Source organism: Alligator mississippiensis, chromosome 14 (genome assembly GCF_030867095.1).
Source record: "Alligator mississippiensis isolate rAllMis1 chromosome 14, rAllMis1, whole genome shotgun sequence".
NCBI classification, from domain to species: domain Eukaryota; kingdom Metazoa; phylum Chordata; order Crocodylia; family Alligatoridae; genus Alligator; species Alligator mississippiensis.
Window position 1 is genome coordinate 19,141,021 of NC_081837.1, and position 23,546 is coordinate 19,164,566.

The 23,546-nt window shown below is 48.6% G+C and overlaps 1 pseudogene; it reads left to right on the forward strand.

Annotated features, from left to right (window-relative positions):
- Window positions 1-23,546, forward strand: part of LOC132244897 (AP-2 complex subunit beta-like) — an 81,291-nt pseudogene that overhangs the window by 24,494 nt on the left and 33,251 nt on the right.

Sequence of the window (23,546 nt, forward strand, 5' to 3'; positions counted from 1 at the left end):
GGAGGAGCCTAGAATCAGGCAATAAAGTGTGATGAGATCTAATATGCAGTTCAACAATCATGTCTCCTGCTATGCATGTGTGGCATAGCAGGAGGCGTGATTGTATGGATTACATATTGGATCCCCATTGTGCCTTTACCTGCACTTGTAGAGGGGCCCTGAGTCTGGGCACTCTTGAGAACTGGATCAAAGAAGCTTTAGTTGGTGGGACTGTTTTCCTACAACAAAATGAAAGGGTAATTGTTGCACAGGTAGGCATACCTGTGATATATTTAATCTGGATAAAACAAGGAATTGTGAACATATGGCCTTGTGAGCTAGTGAACAGAGCATCTATCTGGCCCAGCTGGGCTTGAACTGTTTGCTGCCCCCTGCCAGGATATCTTTTCTGCTGTCGTCAATCCATCATTAACCTTATTCAGTAGATTAAAGCTATGACAGTTGTAGCTGCCTGTTTGGCAATCACACCTATGTTTTGCTGTGGGACCTAACCCTCAGCATGCTATTTGGACACTTTATTCCATTTAATACCTTATACAAGTTCCCCTTTCACCACAGAGTTTCTCCTGACAAACTATATGAGTAAGCTGAAATAGTACAAGCTAATTAGCAAACTTACCAAGCTATAGTATAGAACACGTAATTAGACTCATTTTGTTGTGCCTAGATCTTCTTCTGGCATTAATGGTGTGTACTGAGAAGAAAGTGCATCCAGGTCTGACAGCTGTGTAGGTGCTTTGAGCTGGTAAACCCATCAGGTTGATTTAATTGATCCGGTCTAGCAGCCTAGAGCTTATATCACTCCTAGATCAAGTTACAAACCCATTTAAGATGGGCTGTTACCACTCTGGTCCTTTTCTCTTTCCAGCTATAACCTTTACTTCCTTTTGGTGATCTCCTGGGGAGGTGGAACTCAGTAGTGTCCGTTTGATCAGTTCAGTTAGTTGATCTCTTTAGGGCAAGAGAGGGATGGTTTTTACCTCTCCTCCCCTCCCCTTCTCCACCCCGTCTACTGGATGGTACAGTTTGTGCAAGCACTGAAGATATTCTTGTGTAGTAGGCTAGATTCTATCCATAAAATAATAGGTTATAAGCTGGTGATATGCTCTTATCCCCCCATACTGATGCTCCAGAGATTTGATTCCTATTGACTAGTTATTAAATATTAAAGGTAAGAAATAGAACACTTTGTAAGAAAACAGTAATGGCTACGGAGTCCCAGGAAGACCTAAAGTAAGTGGCTTTGCTCATGTTCTGACCTGTTTCTCATAGCAAAGAGCAGAGGGACCTTTTCTTGCTCCTGCTGTACTTGAAAACAGCCTGGCATTTGGGGTCTGTTTTGAATAAGCCACCTATTCCTAAAGGATGACACTCCAGGATCAGAGAACGTGCTGGGATTGGCAAAGAGTTGCAATGAGGAGTGCCTCTGTTAAGAGGTTTAAACTGAGCAGCAAGCAGATATGAGTCAGGCAGGTCATCTAGTCACAGGGGTATGCTGTGAAGCACTCGGGTGCAATGGACAGAATGGGGGGTATATATTCTGAATTGATTTAAATTTTAACAAATGAGGGTTAATTTTGTATTAAACAGGAATTTAATCCCATACATTTACACAGTGTTTCTTATCCCACTGGATTAAGCCCTGTATTGGAATGCACAAGATATGGATGCAAATTCCAGCTCTGCCACTGACTTGCTTTGGGAATCTGTCAAGTCATGTGGCCTTCCCTTCCCCTGTTTTCCCAATATATTAAACAGGGATGATGATTCTGATCACCTCTATGAAACTGATTATGGGGGGCTGGTATGATTTTTGCAGAAGAAGCTGACTCCCATCTCCTGGGTGGCTTCGTGCTATCAGTCTTCCCTGCAGCTAGCTTTTTGTGCCATGTAAGAGCTGCCTTTGTCAGGCAGAGTTTGGGATTCTGCCTATCCACCCATCTCTTCTTCCAAACTGGGGATTTGTAGGAAAATTTTGCATTGGAATGTGCTGCTTGACAGAGGCTGAGATTTGCAGTTGGTTCTCTAATGCCAGTGCTTCTGTGCCTGGTGTGCCTCTTGGGCTGTTTGTTTTGATGCTTCTTGGCTATGCCTGAGCAGTGTATTATTAATTCCTGCCTCCAGACCACTCTGGATTCTCTTCCTCCTTCCAGCTTGTCTACTGCAAGATGCCTAAGATTGGAGTTCCCAAGCTGCTCCAGCCTGGGATGAATATCCTCACACTACCCTTCCTGAAAGGGTTGGTTGCAGTTGCTGGTGTGAAAAGTGAACGATGATGTCCCTTGTGATGGACACTGGCTCCATTGTCATTTTTTTCTTGGCAGCATGGAGCATGATCTCATCTTACCTCATATTGGGCTTTGCAGCAAGGGAGAGTTATACCATGGGATTTGGGATAGAATAAGGAGGTGACTCTTTATGGGCAGCTCTTCCTAAGTGTTGAAGAGCCTACATGGACAAAGCCACAAATCTCCATCATAGGTGATGGCATCAACCAGGTGATACTGAATGGAGGAGGATGCATATGGTGGGAAGGGCTTTGAAGCCCACAACTTATGTTTGATACAGTAGAGATTGGGGAAGCCACTGGAAAAGAGACTGGCATGGTCAAAGCAGTAAGCTTGGAAGACTCTCTTCTCAGAATACCCAAGAATCTGAGAAACCAGCCATATGGTTGTATTGCAGGGCAAATAAACTGGAGTTTAAACTACTGGTTCTCTACCTGGGTACCACAAGATGCTTATGCTACAGGGTGGCACACAATATTAGAAAGGTTAGGTGTGCAAATATATACACAAGATTCACAAGATAAACCCAAAGATTTCCTGTAGGATTCCATAGTGTCCAACACATTCTGTTCTGCTCTGGTCCTTCTGAGTTGTTTGCAACAGAAGAATTGCTAAACTATTTTTCTGTTGTCAAAAAGTGAGTGAAAGTGAAGAGCTGGTATTTTCTGAGGGGTGCCTCGATTCATAGATTGTAGAGTTAGAAGGGAACACAATGGATCATCGTGTCTGACCCCCTCCCCCTGGCAGGAAAGAGGACCGAGGTCAGATGACCTCAGCCAGGTGACTATCTAGCCTCCTCTTGAAGACCTCCAAGCTAGGTGATAGCACCACCTCTCTTGGAAACCCATTCCAGATCCTGGCCACCCTTACTGTGAAAAATTTCTTCCTAATATCTGACCTAAATCCACTCTCAACTAGTTTACATCCGTTATTCCTAGTCACTCCCTGGGGCGCCTTAGTAAACAGCGCTTCCTCTATTCCCCATTGACCTCCCCTAATAAATTTATAGGCAGCCACAAGATCTCCCCTCAGCCGTCTCTTGTGAAGGCTAAAGAGATTCAGCTCTCTCAACCTCCTCCCGTAGGTTCTATCGCGAAGGCCACTAATCATGCGAGTGGCCCTCCTCTGGACCCTCTCCAGATTCCCCACGTCCCTCTTGAAGTGTGGCGCCCAAAAGTGGACACAGTACTCCAACTGCAGCCTGACCAGTGCCGCATAGAGGGGGAGCATCACTTCCTTTGTTCTATTACTCATGCACCTGCTAATGCACAACAAGGTGCGTTTGGCCTTGTTGATGGCCTCATTACACTGCTGGCTCATGTTCATTTTGGAGTCAATTATGACTCCAAGATCCCTCTCTGCCTCCAAGCTGCTGAGAAGGACACTCCCCAACCTATAGGTGTGCTGGGGGTTCTTCCTTCCCATGTGGAGTACCTTACATTTATCTTTATTAAATTGCATCCTATTTCTCTCTGCCCATTGATCCAACCTGTCCAGGTCAGCCTGAATCTGCTCCCTGCCCTCCGGTGTACTAACTTTGCCCCATAACTTGGTATCATCAGTGAACTTGGAGAGGGTGCTCTCCACGCCCTCGTCCAAATCGCTGATGAAGATGTTGAATAATATCGGTCCGAGGACCGAACCCTGCGGGACCCCACTGCCCATCTCCCTCCAGGCCGAGACGGAACTATCCACCACCACTCTCTGGGTGCGGTCCCTAAGACAGTTGGCCACCCACCTGACCGTGTAGGTGTCCACTCCACAGTCCACTGGCTTCCCAATGAGGATAGGGTGCAAAACTGTGTTGAAGGCCTTCCTAACGTCCAGGAAGATGACATCAGCCTCGGCTCCCGTGTCCAGGCAGTGTGTGACCTGGTCATAGAAGGCTACAAGGTTTGTCAGGCAGGATCTACCTGTGACAAACCTGTGCTGGTTTCCTGCACAAATGTGTTCTTTGATTATTTTCTCTAGCATTTTCCCAGGAATAGAGGTAAGACTGACTGGTCTAAAGGTACCTGGCTCATCCCTTCTCCCTTTCTTGAAAATGGACACCACATTGGCCCTTCTCCAGTCCTCAGAGACCTGGCCAGAGCACCACAAGTGCTGGAACAGCTGTGCCAGCGGCTCAGCTACGACACTGGCCAATCCTTTCAGCAGGTGTGGATGGAGGTCATCCAGGCCTGCTGACTTGTACCCATCCAGCTCCTCCAGGAGCTCCTTAACTATTTCAGAACTAACCGTAGGCGGACTGGTGCCATGTGGACATCCGTCAACGATCGAGGTGGGGGAATTGGCTTGGTCGGTACATAGAAATACTGAAGTGAAGAACTCATTGAAGAGCTCTGCTTTTTTCCTCGTGTCAACCACCAACTGTCCTGATTTGTCCTGCAGTGGCCCTATGTTGGTCTGAGCTTTCCTTTTGCCCGCTATATACCTGAAGAAGGACTTTTTATTGTCCTTGATTGTTGAAGCCAGCCTGAGCTCAAGCCCCGCCTTGGCCTGTCTAACTGATTCCCTGCAATAGCGTGCCAGGAAGATCTATTCCTCCTTGGTGGCTGCTCCCTGCTTCCATTGCCTATACTACTCTTTCTTTGCCCCCAGACTCTCCTGAAGTTCCCTGTTCAGCCAAGGGGGCTTTTTTGCCCCCTTACCTCCCTTCCTACGTAATGGGATAGACTCCTTTTGAGCCCCAAGGATCACTCCCTTGAGATACCTCCAGCCCTCCTGGACCCCCATTTGCTCTATGTTCTTGAGTTGTATCCCCTCACTAACTAGCCTTCTAAGCTCGCTAAAATTAGCCCTTCTGAAGTCCAACACCTTAGCCCCACTAGTTACTTTACCCATCCTTCGCTGGATAGTGAACTCGACCAAGTGATGGTCACTATCTCCCAGGCTACCATGAACTCGCCTGTTCCCCATGAGATCATCCCCTGTTGCTAAGACCAGGTCAAGCAAGGCACTACCCCTGGTGGGACTAGACACCACCTGGGTTAGGTGGAGGTCCTGCACACAGTGTAAGAACCTCCATGAGCGGCTTGTTTTGGCTGTCTGCTCCTCCCAGCAGATATCTGGGTAGTTTAGATCTCCCATGACCACCGCCTCTCTCGCCTGCATGGCGTCTGCTAGCTGCCTGGAGAATACATCGTCTGGTTCTTGATCCTGACGAGGAGGCCTGTAGTAGACCCTCGCAACCAAGTCCTTTTCCCCGGCCCCCCCTGGATCCTGACCCGCAATGCCTCAGTGTTCCCCTCCTCCACCCCCGCCTTAATGGTGGAAGACGTATACTGCTCCTTAACATAGAGTGGCTATGTTAAGGAGCCCTTCTTAACATAGAAAGGCTACCCCCCTACCTTTTTTCCCCACTCTGTCACGCCTATACAACCTATACCCCTCAATGTCTACCGCCCAGTTGTGTGTAGAATCCCACCATGTCTCGGTTAGTCCAATTAGGTCATACTGGGTGCTAACAAGCAAGAGTGCGAGCTCCTCCTGCTTGTTCCCCATACTCCTGGCGTTTGTATAAAGATATTTTAGTCCCCCAAAGGGGCTCTTGGTGCCCCTGTGTCTTGATGGCATGTGTTCCCTTTATTACTTACCTGATGTGGTCTGGTGCCTTGTTTATGGCTTACCAACCCCTTAATACTTACCTGGTGCGATCTGGCATCTTGTTTGTGCTTTACCAACCCTGGGCTCTCTTCGACCACCGGTTCCCCGACCCCCGTCGAGCCTAGTTCAAAGCTCTTCGGAGGAGATCAGCCAGCCTGCGGGCGAACAGATACTTACCTCTGGGAGAGAGATGAAGATCATTTCCCAGGAAGCCTCCTCCCTGGAAGTTCTGGTTATGGCTGTAGAATCCAAAGCTCTCCTGAAGACACCAATTCTGGAGCCACTGGTTGACTTCCGTGTTGCGGGCACCCTGGCGTCTCCAGCTGTTGCCAACTGGAAGGATGGAAGAAAATACAACCTGTGCTCCAGTCTTCTTGAGGTTGTCTCCCAGTTCATGGAAGTCCTTCATGATGCGGTCAGGGCTGGTCCTAGCCGCACTGTTGGTTCCCACATGGACGAGGACCATGGGGTAGTAGTCAGAGGGCTTAATGAGAACAGGAATCGCCTCAGTGATGTCCCTGATCTTAGCTCCAGGCATGCAGGAGACTTCTCTCACAATAGGATCTGGTCGACAGATCGGCCTCTCCATGCCTCTCAGGATCGAGTCACCCACCACAATCACTTGGTGTTTCTTCTTCTGCCTGGGCAGTGATCCCCCAGCCTGCCCAGTAGGGGCTACAGGGATCACCACCTCTGCAGGAAAATGCTCCTCCTCTGTCTCCTCCACGGTTGTCAGAGCCCTGTATCTGTTCCCCACACGCAATGGGGAAGCAGACACCAGGCCCTGCCGCCTGGATCCAGAGGTGCCTGTCCTCCACTCCCCTGCTGCAGACTCCTTGTGTGGAGTTTCACCTGTGGGCATCTGGAGCTGTAAGGAATGGAAATACCCGTCAATCACGGCCTCATCATCCCTGATCCCCCTTAGCCTGCTCACTGCCTCCTGGAGTTCCCTCACTTGCTCCTCCAAGGCCCCAAGGTGGGCACATGAGGGACAGGCGAGGGGGCTCCCCCCCTTCCCTGATGGCAGGGTCACCACCAGGCCACCCCTGCAGACAGGGGGGCAGGGCTCAGTCTGAGCAGACACCTCAGAGGAACCACGGGTGGGCAGCGCCACCTGAGCTGCAGCTGCCTCCTGTGCTCTTACCTTAGCTGCTCTTACCTTAGCTGCTCAGCTTCAAGTCATCATCGCTCTTGCTAGGTGCTCCTACTTGTTGCTTACTCTTTGGGGGCCGCCTCGCGCGAACGCCTGCGCAAACGCAGGTGCGCCCTGTTCACCGCCCGGCTCAGCAAAGAGGGACCCAGGGACTTCCCCTCCGGATCCTCTGCAGCTGCGTCAGCTCCTGCCCCACTTACCTTTGGGGGGTCAGCTGCTGCTGCCCCCACGGTTGCTTCTCAGCCTCCGCCACCTCAGGTACGTTGCAGGGGACACGTGTGCTGAGAGTCCGCACATGTGCCCAGTCAGCCTCCTCCCCCTCCTACTGCACCCAACTGCAGTCTAAACAGGATAAGAACCACTGATTTAAATAGTTGCAGTGGGGGGCTAGGAATCATAGGAAACGTCACAGTTCCTAGCTTGGCTGCATTTTTTACCTCCTTGTGCCCTTTAAGGTTTCCCCACTAGCCATCTCCTCTCTTGGGCTGAATCCTGCCATTCTCTCCCTGCTGACTGGGGCTTTGGGTTGCATTGCCTCAGTAGGTCTGCCTTCAGCTCAGCCTCTGTAATAATGCTCTCTAAAGCAGTGACTGGGTTAACCAAGACCAGGCAGCTGTCATAATGCCATGCAATAGTTGTTCAGAACAAAATAATTTCAGAGAAAACACAAGTGCATGCTTAACTTAGCTTACCTTCCATAGAGTGACCCCAGCAGGTTTAAAGTGTTTCAAGTCTACACTGGCTGGTGTTACGCCTGTCAGTTCTTGGATGGAGTGTGTCAGTTTTACACGGCTCTCTGCAAGAACCGTTTCTTATCCTACTCTAGGATTACAACTTCTGTCAACCCCGCAAAGATGCGTAACATTTATAGCATTAAGACAATCGTCTGTGCATATTTCATGATTCCATAGCATCTGTTTCAGCAGACACCTCATTTATAAAGGTTAACCGCCGGATTCATCCATCATAAGCCTGTCGTCTTCCGATTACTGAGCAATAATTTAACACCTGCTCCCAGTATCCAGCTCATTTCCAAGCTATGCTCATTCTAGGTTGTCTAATACCCATCAGAAGGCTGCAACCCTTGAGTAGGTTTTACCGTATGTCTGGCCTGTGTGTTTTGGAACAGAATGGTCCTCTCTAGCTGTTTGCTAGAGCAGACACTTGTTGCAGTGTATTCCCTTTTTTTCAGCTTGTGAGTTTTCTCCCCGATGTGACCATCTATGCTGTTGCCTAGAGTTTACATTTTTGTGTTTAGTGTTTGGTTAGAGCAGGGGTGGGCAATTATTTGGGCTGGAGAGCCACTTTGGAAGTTTTGGTGAGCTGTTGTGAGCCAGCGCAGCAGGGGGATAATGCTAGCACAGGTGGAGTAGGGGGACAGGCAGGTGAGTGATCCTTTCTGGCCCAGGCCCATCCACCTGGCACCGGGTTGGGGTGCCCAGGCAGAGTGGCTAGGTCCAGCAGCAATGACAATGAGAGTGGCATTGGCAGCTGAGGGAGCTGCTGCTGGCAGCACTGCCAGGAAGCTGAGGCTGGCTGCTGAGCCACCATAGCCCCACTGTGCACCCAGGAGCCACAGAACCAGCTTCATGTGCCATGGCCTGTCCTGTCCCTTGTACCTGGGCTGGGTGCTGAGGGACCTGCCATGGGTCAGACAAAATCCCTTGGTGGGCCAGATCCAGCCCTCAGGCCTTGTTTTGTCCACCCATGAGTTAGAGCCAATATACCAGGGTCGGGTAATTATTTCAGCAGGAGGGCCACTTAACGAGGTTTGGTGATCTGTCGAGGGCCGCATGGGTAGTCCCGCCCCTTGACAGTTGCCCCGCCCCTGGTCACCATATTGGGACAGGAAATCCCGCCCCCTAATCACTGACCTTTGCCACCAGAAGTCTGTCCCCTTGCCCCCCATAAATTCTCCTTTTGGGAGGGGAGGGTTACCAACTTAGAACCAGAAAAAAAAAATCTGCTAAAAGTCAAACATCTATTATAACATATTTTAATTTTATTACAAAAAATATTTTTTCATGTGGGGGCGAGGAATGCAGCCTGCCCGGCCCGCCTCTATTGTGGGGGCTCTGTGCTGCGCGCCTGCAACCCCCACACTCGCACAGCACTGGGGGAAGACCTGCGCTGGAGCTTCCCCGCCCCTTGCCCTGCAGGTCCCGGGACTCCGCCAGGAGTGGAGGGCGTCCCACCCCTGCTTCCCAGCAGAGTCCTGGAACTTGCACAGCAGGTGATGGGGAAGGCTGCCAGCTCCAGCCCGGGTCTTCCCCCAGTGCCGCATGAGTGCCAGGAGCTGCATGTGTGCTGCATGGAGCCCCTGTGATAGAGGTGGGCAGGGCAGACTGCACTCCTCACCCCCACCCGCAGCGCTGGCCAAAGCCGCATGCTGCTGGGTGCCAGCGCCTACGTGGAGCACAAGCACCCTGAGCACCCCCACCTGCTGCTGCTGCCCCGAGGGGGGGCTGTGCATCATGTAGGTGGTCCCCACAGCCCCCCCACCCTCCCTAGCCAAGCCTGCATTCCCACCGCACCCCTGGGCGCAGGCTGTGCACTGCCGCCAGCCCTAGCTCCATGCTATGTGCCTGCACCCAGCTGCAACTCCTCCTGCCTCCACCTCTACCCTACATACTGCCTGGAGTGAGGGGGACACTGGGGAAGCCTGTGCGGGCCGGGAGCGATCCGCGGCCCTTTTTGCGCACATGGGCTGTGGCCGGCAGCCTGGGCACGCGGGGTTGGAGAGAACGCACGGCGATGGGGTACACGCACGCTAGAATCAGTCACCGACGCGTAATGGTTGATTGAAAAGATTGTTTACTTACACCAGAGATGGTAGTGGTGTAGGCTGGACAGGTCTCCAGGCACAGCTCCCGCTTAGATCCTCGCTAGAGGACCACGACAAATTCAGTTGCTCCCACGGAGTTGGTTAGGCTCCGCAGGTCCGGTTCGGTTAGGTTCGAAAGACAAAGGGTTCCCCGGAGTTACTTAGGCTCCGTGGGTCCGAAATTTACCTGGAAGGGATACGTCTGGGATTGCAGTCGGCGACGGGGAGAGGCTAGAAGCTCCGTAGGTTCGGTTCTAATGCCTGCTTAGGGGAGGCGCGCCAGGTCCACAAGGGTCCGCAGCGCTTGGAAATCTTCACACCGAGTCTCTCTCTCTCTCTGACTCTACATCCGACTCTCTGACTCCCCCTCCTCCGGCTTGGGCGGAAACTACCCAAGCCTTTTGTACGGCTAGCAAGCCAATCGCTAGCCGCCACTTGTGCCTATATTAGGAATTGGCCAATAATATGGCGCGAATCCTAATACAAATGGCGGGAACTCCTTTGCAGCGTGTATCACTCAAATGCAAAAGAAATGCACCCTGCAAAGAAGCTGTAATTTGGCGGGAAATCCCCTGTTGCACCAGAGTTATCTCCCGCAGCAGAGAACTCTATTGTGCAAAGAAAGCTACAGATCTGGCGGGAAAATAATTTAGCGGTGCTGAAGCGCACACAAACAAAAAACTACAACTTTGGGTTGTGACAAAGCCAAGCAGATATCCCCCAGGGTGGCTGCAGCAGTGGCAGCAGCCCCTCCTGGAAGCTGCCGCTGGCTGGGCCAGGCCCTTCCGCCCACGAGGGTGGGAGCAAGGGTATGTTGGGGGGGGGGGGTGTATACAAGGGTGCCTCACTCCCACCTGTGTAGGCTGAAGGGCTAGGCAGGGTACAGTTCATTGGTGGCTGCCCATAGGCTGGAGGAAAGTCCCTGGTGGGCTGGATCCAGCCCACAGGCCATATTTTGCCCACCTCTGCTGTATATTGTGGGTGAGCAAAATGGGAGATCCGGTTGGTAGCTGGACTCCATTTCCCAGCAGCTCTTGCCCACACTGAGCTGGCCAGTGTCCATGGAGACCCCACGAGCAGCGGGGCTGTGATGGCCCCCGTGCTCACAGGGTTTCCATGGAGACTGGCCCGAGCAGCACTGGCAGGGCACGCGGCTGTGAAGGGAGCTGCACCTGGGGCTGGGATCTTGTGCAAGCAGCAGATCTTGGCTATGCCCTGGCTTTGGCCTTGCGCTGTCACCACTGTAAGATCCCAGCCCTGGCCCCAAAGCAGCTCCCCACCCAGTTGCATATCTTGTCAGCAGCACTCGGGCTGGTCTTCATGGAGACCCTGGAAGCAGGGCCCCGTCACTCCTGGGGTTCCCGCGGAGGCTGGCCAGAGTGGCATGGGCAGGGGCTGCTGGAAAATGGAATCCCCCGTGGGCCTGATCCGGCCCATGAGGCAGACTTTGGCCACCCCTGCTATATATACCAGCAAGCCTGCCTACGAGACAGTGGTCATCTCTGCCACTGAATGGCACCAGGAAGTCTCTGCAGAGGAAATTACCAAGTGCCTTGTTTGAGAAGTGGCAGACAAACCTTGATAGGGTGTGGAGGACATTTGCCTGAGTAACCCAGAGAGAGAAAGATGGGGAACTGTCTCTCTGGGCAAGGAGGGGGTAAAAAGACTGCTAAACGGTCTGCCATGAGACTCCTTGGAGAAGACCCATCTGGGAATTCTCACTCTGCCTGTAGTGCTCAGAGCCACCCTGCCTAGGAGCCGCTGTCGCTGCTGGAATCCACGTGCGCGGCCTAGACAGATTCTCTGCATCCTGCCAAGAGCTGTGCCTCAATCTGACTTCCAGAGTAAATCTCACTTCCCGTCTGACTGCCAAGGTGGCCGTGTTCCTGAATGGGAGATGAGGAGGGGGAAGCGATGTTTCAGTTTGACAGAAGGTGGCATTTTTCAGCTCCGCCTGGTAGGAATGGGAAATGCTTAAAAATAGTTTAAAGAAGGCAGGCTGGTAAAACTTAGCACACATCCCCCCTCTTCCCCTCCCCCCCACACTCTACCTCATACAAAAAAATTATCTCATTGTCACTAAAAGGTTAAACTACAGGATGAGGGTTTTTATTCATTTGTTTGGTTTTTTTAACCATTTTAAAATGGGGAGCACTCTTCCAGCCTAGATTGAGGACCAGTCATTTACTCTCCCAAGGGCTGTAGACGTTACGATGCAGCAGCCCGGGAAAGCGACTGTAAGTTAGAGGATGGATGCCTTGCCCAAGGGCCCAGAAGGGAATTCTTTGTCAGTGGTAAAATTAGAAAATGGCACTTATTAGCGTCCAGTTCAGACCAGGAATAGCGTCACCAGGAAGGGAACAGTAATTGGTCTTTTTAAAATTGATACATGTTACTAGCCTAAAATGGATAGAGGGCAGTCTGACCTTAATCTAAGCTATCTGGCCACTCAGGACGCATATGCTGTTTACTCAATTCCACATCAAGGTTTTTTCCCCTTATTTAACATGGTGGGAGGGATCTTGGAATAGAGTATGAGGTGGCAGGGTGCAGACAGCGGCTAGAGCCGTAACTGCTGCCTGCCCCTGCATTAGCTTCTGCACCCTGTGCAGCCTCAGGCCCCTGCCCCCTGGCTCCTTCCTCCAGCAGGCTCTATTCCTGCTGCAGTCTGGGGTACGAAGCACAGCCCAGCGTTGCCCCACAGCAGTGGCATGGAGCTGGCACTGCTGCTACAGGACTGAGCTGGGCCTCTGTTTCAGGCTGCAGCTGGGACAGACTTGTTAGCACAGAGCAATGGTAAACAGGAGAGGGGCGGAGAAGCTGTGGGGGGGAGCCAGGGAATTGAGGTTGTGGGAGGGCCAGGCACAAAGTGTAGGGTGAGTTGCTGGGAGGGATTACAAGGGCAGGGGCAGCCCCTGCTGCTCACCCTACAACCTGCCCTCTGACTGCCTCTTCCACTGCCTGCCCTATTACCACAGCTTTCTCTACTGCAGTGATGGTGGGGACAAACAAGATAATCCTTTAATAATTAGATTCTACACATAGAAAACGATAGCAGAATTTCAATGTATACAATCTAACTATTGGAAAGTTTTCTTAAATTTGGGGCCATCTTGGATTTGGGTAAATACAGTAATATTTTTAACCATTGTACAGGAAGCAAAGTTAAGGTACCCCATTGCTGTGGAAAAGGGTGTAACTAGTATGAGCAGCAGAGCCTGTCACAACTCTCAGTACAATGTGTAGGTGCCAATTCAATAGTCATGTTAATAGTGTGGGTCTTATGTTTGAGGGTCCTTATGATTGCTCTCCTGTTTTACCCATCACCCAAGTGCAGAGTTAACGAGCATCATTGTAACTCTGCAGTTAATAACATATACAGGTCAGTCTCATCATAAGTGCATTTAACTTGTGTGAATTCAACTATACGTGTGAATTCAACTATACGTGGGGTGGGAGGGGGAGGCGGGGCTTGAGTTTGCACGCGTGCCTGGAGCTGTGGCCGGGCGGCACGCAGCCATCCCCACCACGCGCTGCGCTGCTGCTGCCGCCGGCCACACAGCTCTAAGCACGGCTCCGTGACAGCGGCGGGAGGCTTTGGAGGCAGAGACAGTCACGGCTGGCACAGTAATATGCGATTTCACTATACACGATTTTCGCCTTACGCGCTGACTTTGGAACATAACCCCCGCGTAAGACGCGACTGACCTGTACATACCACATGGTCCCCTAGGCTTCTTGGGGAGGCAGAGCTGTTCATTGCTGCTGTGAGGAAAGCTCTTTGCTCTTTATGGAAACCAACCCGTCATCTCTCTTTGGAGCTGCTTAATCTGGTCACCTGCTTTTCACCATTTCTTTCTTATTTTAATGGTATAGTAAGTGGAAGATTCCTGTTCTGAAGCAGCAGAACATTATACTTCATTAAGTACATTACACACTTGGTTTAATTTCCATTTAGCATTAAATGATAAAATAATCTGATTGCTTATCTTGCTCAGCATTCTCTGCTCCCTCTGCTTCCCCCCCACCCCCCCTCCATCAAAGCTTTTCTGTGTAGGTTGACAGAAAAACACGTGTTCTGGCTTCTACCCACCCCCTGCCTCCTTGTGAACATAATTTACTCTGCCATTTGAACTGAGCTGAGGGCCGGAGCTGCTGGAGGGGATAATTCACAAGCCAGAATTGCTCCTTCTGCAGGTTTCTCAAGGACTTGGTCTGGTCTAATACATTTGCTGCATAAACCCTGTTTCAGTGTCTGTCATGCCCCATGTAAACTTATATTTACAAGCCTGTAGTGTGGTTTTAAGACAGGTTGTCAAAGGAATGTAGTAAAAACTTGATACCCAAGACCCAAGGAAATGCCTTCTGAGAATCTGAATCCTTCAGGAAATCCCAGCTGAAATTTATATCCAAACCCATGTTTGCAGCTCCCTTGGAATATATTGAAATGAGACCAGCAAGGGCTGATTTTAAATCAGAATGATTTAAGTTGCTGACTTGATCATAATTTTTCAGCAAGCAGAATACCTTGATTTTGAATGGTCAGCTTAGTATTGCTTTAAACTTCTATTCTTTTTCCAAAATAAATTATGTTTGATTGGTAAACATTAAACAGGTTAAATTCTTAACCTAAGAAATACCCTTTAAATTTAGTATTTTTTTGCTGTCTAAGATGCAGTTTACTTAAGTAATTATATTGCATATTATGCATTTATCTGGGAACTTTTTTTCAGGTTTTATGGCAGAAAAATGTGAATTATAAATTTGTTTTTTTTATATACTCGATGCTTAATATTTTTTATCAGATCTGTGGTATACTTGGACGGAAATTTGGGATAGAATTCAAAATTCAAAAACAACATTTTAAAACTTTATATTTTAAAAAACTTTCAGTACCTGTGCCAGATACTTTTTCTGTAAGTTAGTTTATCCAAACATATCGTGCATTTCAAACTAATTTACACTCAGGTGTAAATAATCCCAAATTATGTTGAAAAATGTGGTAGCTTTTCTCATCAGTCTCATTGCAAGCTTTTTTTATAAGTCCCCAGCTTTTCATTAAATCAGAGCAGTGTTGGAAGTCAGGATTGAGAGCCCTTTCTTTGGTTTTGTGGCAGGAGGATCATTAAAGAAATTAATTTATTTTTCCTCATAGAGGCTAAGGAAGCTGGGCTTATTTAGTCTAGAAAAGAGAAGACTGAGGGAGGATTTAATAGCAGCTTTCAGCTACCTGATGGGCGGTTCCAAAAAAGATGAAGCTGGACTGTTTTCAATGGTGGCAGGTGACAAACAAGGAGGAATGGTCTCAAGTTGCAGGAAGGGAAATTTAGGTAGTGGTCGTTTTGTGGGAGTTTTCTCATCAGTCTCCTCATCACAAGTTTTCTATAAGTCCCCAGCTTTTCATTAAATCATAGCAGTACTCATGAAGAGGGTAGTAAAGCACTGGAGCAGGCTACCTAGAGTGGTTGTAGAATCTCCATCCTTGTCTAGGACCTGGCTAGGCAAAGCCTTGGCTGGGATGATCCAGTTAGAGATGGTCCTGCTTTGAGCAGGGGGTTGGACTAAATTACCTCCTGAGGTTCCTTCCAACCCTAATTTTCTCTGATTTTTGTTGCAGTTGCAAATGTATTTACAGCACCTAGATCCCCTAAAGATATCAGTACATAGACACTAGTATTGGGGACATTCTGGAATCTGGTGTGACTTTGTATGTTAAAAAGTCGGTAGGGAGACTTGTTGGCTTCAGAAGCTGCCTGTTGCCTTTCAAACTGAATTAATTGGGTGTCATGCATATCAATATGGGAACCAATGGTTTTATGATGAGGACTGTTTTCTTAAACATTTTTCATTTAGGGGGGAGAGTGACCTTTATGGAAGTTAAGGCCAGGAAGAGCTTCATAACCTGGGTAGATATTTGACACCTGGAGTTAGTTGGAATATTTTGTCTACTTTACTTGTTCCAGCTGTGTACTTTGTATTGCTACCTCTTTTTGGCTGACATGGCCAAAAGTAGCATCACAAAAGGCAGTATTGCTGGAAGGACTCCATTCATTTGGACAACACCAACCAGCCACACCTATAGCCAATTTAGGACTTCACCCTTTTTTAAAAATATTTTTACTACAGAGTTTTTCTCCCTGCACCATCTGCTGCTGCAGTCTCTTAGTGCTCCCGTGGTATATCGGCAGCTGCCTCCCAATAGCACTGCTGATGTTCTCTTTCTGTTCCTCCCTCAGAGACAAAAAGCATTTTAGCAAGGACTCTCCATGCTTTTGGCAGACAGTGAAGAACAAATTGCAAGTTCTCAGGCTACTTTGGGTCCCCTGTGAGCTAAACCGGATAGTGCCATCAACCCCAATTCTCAACCTGTGCTAAGCCCCCAGATCCCAGCTATACACCCCAGTATGAGTGACACACAGGCAATGAATTGTTCTCATCTCTCTCTCCCAGGTGGAGGCGAATGCTGTGGCTGCCTTGTCTGAGATCAGCGAGTCGCATCCTAATAGTAACCTGCTGGACCTGAACCCACAGAACATTAACAAATTGTTAACTGCTCTAAATGAATGCACCGAATGGGGCCAGATCTTCATTCTGGACTGTCTGTCCAACTATAACCCCCAGGATGATCGTGAGCTCGAAAGGTATGCTGGGTCATACCCTTCACATGCAGCTAATGGCCACATGTCTATGCTGCCTCTGTGTCACATCTGGCACCCCTGCTGAGAAGTATATCTTGGTTGCTCACCCCTGCTCAGCATGAGTCGCATCCAAAAAGGAGGCAGGGTAGAAGATTTAGAGCAACCCTAACACACCTTGGCACCACTCTCAACTGCTCTTTCTTGAGCATGCTCCTTGTTGGATGCTCAGGGTTGTGCCAAGGCCTCATCTCTGGTATTTAACTGGACCAGCATGGGGGCAGTACAAAACAAACCCAGTGTCCCATCTCTTTGAGGCTGTATGGGCAGGCTTGATAAAACAGGTTTTTACAGGCTTTGAATGGCAGAAATAGATTTCACATAAAGTACTTCAAAGGCATGGGTGTTTGGTACTGCAGGCATCTACTAGGACCAGTTACCAAGCTGCATAGGCCTACCCTCTCCTATCAGGCCATTACTGGTATCTTGTTCTCTGTATTTTCCTTAAGGAGCTGGACATAGTAATCTCTCATCCCAGCAATGGATTAGTGGAGACTAGCCCTACTGTAAGAACTGGCCAATGCACTTTACACAATACATAAGTTTTAGTATTGTTCCTTAAAAGAAAAAAATGATTTTTGCTTTGTTTTCCTAGATTGCATGCCATGAAAGCCCTGGAAGGTGTTTTAAAAATAACTTATTTTTTATATTATGTCAGGTTTCTTATAAACCGGAAGTTCTTATGACTAGAAAACTAAGCTAACATCACAGGGCGGGAAATAAACCTGAGGAATGACAACTAGGAAGGGATCTTTGTCATGTGTTTAAAACTCTCTCTTTGGTTCATACCTATAACTTCAATGCACAACAGAGAATAAAAGGAGTTTGTGCTAGATTCAGCACCATCAATTCTGGTTAAGATCACAGTTAACACTACTTGAAAACCTGCCTTTTGGTTCTCTGGCAAACCACGGAAAGGCCAGGCTCTGTCCCTGATATTTGAAGGGTGGGAGGAAAAGGTTGGGGGAGAGCATAAAGTCAAAAAGCTACAATTTTTTTTCTTAAAGTATTGAAAAAGGATGAAGGCTTGTGTCTTTAAAATTCTGTGCAGGCCTCCTTTTGATGTGCTAGGTTTTGTTCAGTGGCTGTGTTTTTGCAGCAGAACAGCTAATTCCATCTTAAATTGTGCTGGTTTCTTCTTTATACCAGATGTTCTAATATCTCCTGTGCCTGGGCCCAAACTCAAGCTCTTAATTATCTCTAAAACCCTGCAAAGATCTCCAAGACACTATGCCTGAGTTACCTTGGCTTCACCAGAATGGTGCTGTCGGTTTTAAATCCTTTGAAAGGCAGTGTTTGAAAACAGGTGGAATGTGTTTGTTGCACCTTTCTGTGAAGCTTGACCCTTGACTCCTTAGTTCAGAGTTGCTGGGTAGTCCTGACTTCTTGAATCCTGCCTGAACTCTGATAGGATAATTCCTCCTTATACAGATTTCCCTCGATTTATGTGTTACATGTGTTCCTGGAAAACTGTGCATAAATTGAATTTGCATAAAGGGAACCCAGTGTACAATATAAGAAATAGGGATACATTCCCACAGTGGTGAGGGAGGAAGGGAGTAAGGCTGGGGGGGATGGGACTAGGGAAGGAGCGGGGGGAAGGTTGTGGCCGCTCCTGGGGCTGCAGCAGGGAGCAGAGCAGAGGAAACTGTGAGTGGGCGTGGGATGCAGGGGGTGCGTGGCTTAGCTTTTGCTGCTACGCACATCCCAGGAGGGCCGTGGGCTGGGGGGGCTGTGCCAGGCTCTTTCCAGGGGACACACGGCCCCAGATCTGTGCGCAGGACGAGGACAGGCTGCTGCTGCAGGCTGGAGCTGGTGACGGCCCCATTTTCTTCTCAGTGCTCGCTGGTGGTGCTGGAAGGGCAGGTTGCGGGGGCTATGGCGAATTTTGAGGTAGTAGCAGGTCCCCTCCCAGCGCCGTCAAGCTCCAGGAAGAGCCTGGTGCCGCTGCCGGCCCACCCGGCCCATGCCCTGCACCCACTTACAGTTCCCTCTGCTTTGCTCCCTGCTGCAGCCCCAGGCCTCTGCCTCTCCCCACTTGCCCACTGCTGCAGCCGCCCCAGGAGCAGCCAACACCAGCTACCTGCAGTTGCTGGGCTACACCATGCCCCAACCCCCCAGGGGCTCCACTTTTCCCCACTCACCCCAACACCTGCTGCAGTAGCCCCAAAGCAGCCGACAACACCACCTGCCTGCACCGTGGCATGGCGCAGCCCAAGAGCTGGCGTGAGTGGGGACAAGTGGAGCCCTGGGGGGTTCGGGGCACAGTGCAGCCCAGCGGCTGCAGGCAGCTGGTGTCAGCTGCTCCCAGAGCAGCTGCAGCAGGGGCTGGGGTGAGTGGGGCCTTAGCCCCATGGCCCTTTCCCCTCCCCCCACAGACTTACCTGCTTTGGGGGGGGTGTGCCTATGCTGATCGCATAAGAGTGAATTTACCTCACATATAGTGAATTTGGGGTATAAAAAGGGTCATTGTATAAGAGCTAATTCACATATACAGAACCCGCATAACTCAAGGGAAACCTCTATAGCACTTTGTTTCATAGATTTCCAGGAGTTTTACAAAGAAGGTTGGTATCATTTCTATTTTTGGGGATAAATGCTGAGCGGAAAGTCTTGGCAATGTGAGCAGTGACACTTCCTTGTTCTGTTCCTTCTGTGTTCAGGAAAACAAGACTTGGATGGTTCTTTGTAAATATGCACCATTGCATGAAACAAACACCTGATTTCAGCCGTTTCTCTTCTGAACAGAAACAACTTTGTGTCCTCAGTTCAGGTGAAGTCTTATGGAAGGAGTTCTGAAATAATCTTAAAAAAAACCATTTCTTGTGTTTCTTCTTTAGCATTTGCAAGAGGGTGACTCCACGGCTGTCTCATGCCAACTCGGCAGTGGTGCTCTCTGCAGTGAAAGTCTTGATGAAGTTCCTGGAGCTCTTACCCAAGGCCTCAGGCTACTCCAACATGCTGCTAAAGAAACTAGCTCCTCCGTTTGTAACGCTGCTGTCAGGAGAACCTGAAGTTCAGTATGTTGCTCTGAGGAATATCAACTTAATTGTGCAGAAAAGGTAAAGACTGGAGTGCTGCCCTCCTTGGGTGCAATGAAAGGGTGCTGGTTGATATGTACAAGCTTACTTGGAAGACTTAAGCTCTAGATGCATCTGTGATGAAATGGTTGACTAGTTGTCACAAGAGTGTTCAGCCAGTAAGACTTTTTTTAGTTTTTGGTTTTTTAAGTGGATGATCTAGGACACTATTATTTTCTTCCTTTTCCTGTTATAGTGACAGCCAGAAGGACCCTTCCCTCCATGCAGTAAAGTAAAGAATCTAAACCAATAGAAGGGATTCATGAACATGGAGCTCTGCTGAATTAGAGGGCATGTGGTTGGTCTCTTTGAAACCAGTCCATTCTTGTGTACTCTTCAGATAGACGGTGGCAGCTTGAACTGTACATTTTGAAAGCATCGCTCTGCCACTAGAGCTTTGTGATTTCTTTTTGAACAACTGTTCTCGCATCTGTTTGCAAATCTGTGCTGAACTGATATCAGTGAATTCCCAGCAAAAACTGAAGTTGATTTAAAAACTAAACTACTTGTGTGTGAAATAGGAAGCCGTTTAATTGTCAGGCTTGGGTTGATTCTGTTGCATGTGTTCTCCAGGCCTGAGATCTTGAAGCAAGAAATCAAGGTGTTCTTTGTGAAGTACAATGACCCCATTTATGTCAAACTGGAAAAGCTGGACATCATGATCCGCCTGGCCTCTCAAGCAAACATCGCCCAGGTCAGCTCCTCAAGGTGCTTTTAGCCCTGCATGCATCCTTGGGATGGCAAACAATGTGAGGGAGGATTTATGTACAAATTGATACCTCCTTAAATTGTTCTCAACTAGTGTGCAAGAAATGACAGCAAATCAATGTTCCCTTCAGCACAGTATATTGTTTAGTTACTTAAAAGCAGGAGCAGCACACCTGTTAATTGGGTTTTACATTTTTGTAGTTGGGTCTCAGCAGAGCTGAGGTTAAAATTTAGGAAACTCTTGACTGTTCATGCTGTGCATCTTCTCTGTCCTGTTACTACATTGCTGAAATGCCATGGTGTGTCCATTCTCTTTGGCAATATTTGTGAGCTCAAAGAGCCAGTCTGCATGAGAGAGCTTTAAGAGCAGCGAGCAAAGAGAAAGCGGGCACAAATTCTCCAGACAAATGTTTTTCTTCTTTTTTGCAACGCCTTTGTGACATAACCAATTCACATCAGCTCTTTCATACACATGGAACATATGAGAAACAAGAATATAAATGCTCTGCTGGGTCAGACTACAGATCCATCTAGCTCAGTATCTCGTCCCTCATAGTAACAGAGTCAATTCTAAAGGGAAGAGTTTAAACAGGACATACAGTATCTCAAATGATCCCTCCCCTGCGCCTCTCTCTTCACTGCTTCCAGCATTCAGGGTCCTAGGTTGTCCTGACTTTGAATTTGTACTCTATTGCATTAATACCCACTGAGGGACCTATCCACCATGAATTTGTTCAATCCCCTTTTGAACCTGGTTAAATTATCAGCTTCCGAATGAGGAGGAGCAGATGAGTTTGAAGTAGTAATACTATACAATAACACATCCCATTTGTATTTTAAATATCTCTAGGACTAAAAAAAAAAGTCAACCCAAAATTTTCCCATGAAAGAATTGCTTCTCTTAGGCAAAGTGTCCTAGAACCTTTATGCATCTACCCGCAAGGACTGCTGTTGTGCCCCAGAATTCATGCATCTCCGTGCATCAGACTGATAGGCCAGGGGTGTGCAAAATGGCAGATCTAGCTGGTAGCTGGACTCTATTTGGTAGCAGCCCTTGCCCACATGGCTGAGGCTGATCTCCATGGAGACCCCAGCCACAGCTCACTGTGATACCAAGGCTACAGTTGCCATGGAGACCAGCCCCAGCTGCACTGGCGGGACGTGCGGCAGGGCAGGGGGCTGCTCCGGTGTCACTGGGATCTTGCAGCAGGGGCAGCTTGGTCAGGGCCAGGGCAGAGCCACAGTCTCAGCCTGCATGTTCTTGGCAGGCGTGTGTAGGCAGCAGATCGTGCCTTGGCCCTCGCTCGGGACCACACTGTCACCGCTGCAAGGAGCCAGGGCAGAGCCGTGATGCGCTGCCTGCGAGCTCCTGCCCAGTGGGCAGTCTGCAGATCACAGCTCTGCCCTGGCCCCCACCAAGCTGCCCCGCCACAAAATCCCAGTAGCTCCAGAGCAGCCCCCTGCCATGCGCCCTGCCAGCACAGCTGGGGCTGGTTTCCATGTGGCCAGGGGCTGCTGGGAAATGGACTCCACAGCCAGCCGGACTTTGCACACCTCTGTGATAGGCCTATAAAGGAATGGACAGCACTAGCTCCCTTCTCCCCTTTTTCTCCTATACTCTCTGGTGCTGCTTCTAAATAAAGGATGGATTGTGCTAACAAGTTGGTCAAGGAAATTTGAAAATAGGTCAGATTGTGTCATTCTTCTTTCACCCACAGTGAAGTTGATCTTGCTGCTTCATTCTAGGCAGCCCTTCTCTAGGTGGAGTTCAGAGTTTGAATCTAGAGACTGCTCCTGGAGTTAAAGGAGTATATTCATTTAATACCTGCACCTACAGTTATGGAGGGGACATTTTAGATTAAGTTTAAATATAAAACTTGAATTGCATTTACTGCACTCTCTGCCATGGGGACACTATAGCTCCACTTACAGTCTAATAACCAAGCTTGGTTAGAAGTGAAAGAGTCATTGGAAATGTTACCCTTCACTCCCTGACCCAAACAATTCAGGTTTTGTGTGATGCTGCCCAACAGGTTCTGGCAGAACTCAAGGAATATGCTCCTGAGGTGGATGTTGACTTTGTCCGTAAGGCTGTGCGAGCAATTGGACAATGTGCCATCAAGGTTGAGGTAAGTATTTGGCATTTGTTTCTAGACTTCGCTATGACATGTGCAACAGCACAATTTTTGAGCTCTTTGGCAACGCTGATGTATTTCCCTCCTCTACCCTGCATGGTGGGGAAGGCTCCTTATCCCTGTCTTAAAGATTAAATGACTTGCTTATGGTTATACATGGGTCTGTGCCAGAGTCTAAGATGGAACATGAAAATCGTGACTTTCAATTCAGTGCCTTAGAGGGGATGGTCTTATGATTCTTTTGGATCTTGAGGTTGTGGCGGATGCTTAGCTGATATAAATTGCCATCACTCCACTGGCTTCAGTAGAATAATGACAATTACCCACAATGGCTGTGAGCTTGCATTTGGGGAAGGGAAAAGAGAGACCGTGTTTATTGCATAAAAAAGCAGAAAAATGTTTCTCTAAAATGGTCGATGGCCCCAGATGCATTTGAACAAGAGCTTGGAGAAGTGTTGAAGATTTGTTATTTTTCAGTATTCAGATTTGAAGTCCCCCATCCTCGTCCTGCCCTTTAGATCATTTAGTGTTCAGATCATTTTGTGTTAAAGGTCTGTAAAACTTCTAGATTTATTTCAGTGTTCAACATTCCTTTTCAGTTTAAAGGCAGAAACTATTTTCAAAGGAAAACAGTAGGCAATATCTTAGTTTACTATTTTTAGGCAAACTTGTACTTCTCAAGGGTTGGACAGATCTATGAAGAGAGCAGGGACTTGTGGTGTAAAGTCCTGGCTTGTTAAGTCACTGTAGATAAACTCATGCAAAGTACTATGTGGACACTTATGCTTCAGGTTAAATCAAACTTGTTTAAATTTAGCTCAAGTCGCTGTTGACTTTGGGAACAGATTTAAACAAACCCAAAACAAACCTGCCTTAAACTAAAGTGTCCGCACACAGATTTGCACCATTTGCTTTCTTCTAGGGGATATGGTCCATTTGCTGCCTCCTGCCTTGCTGTCACCTAGTTCCTCTGGTCTGAATAGATTTTGGTTGAAGATTTTTACCTCTGTGGACTTCCCGCCACATGTCAGAGGCAGCAGAGGAGGTGATCTCCTGC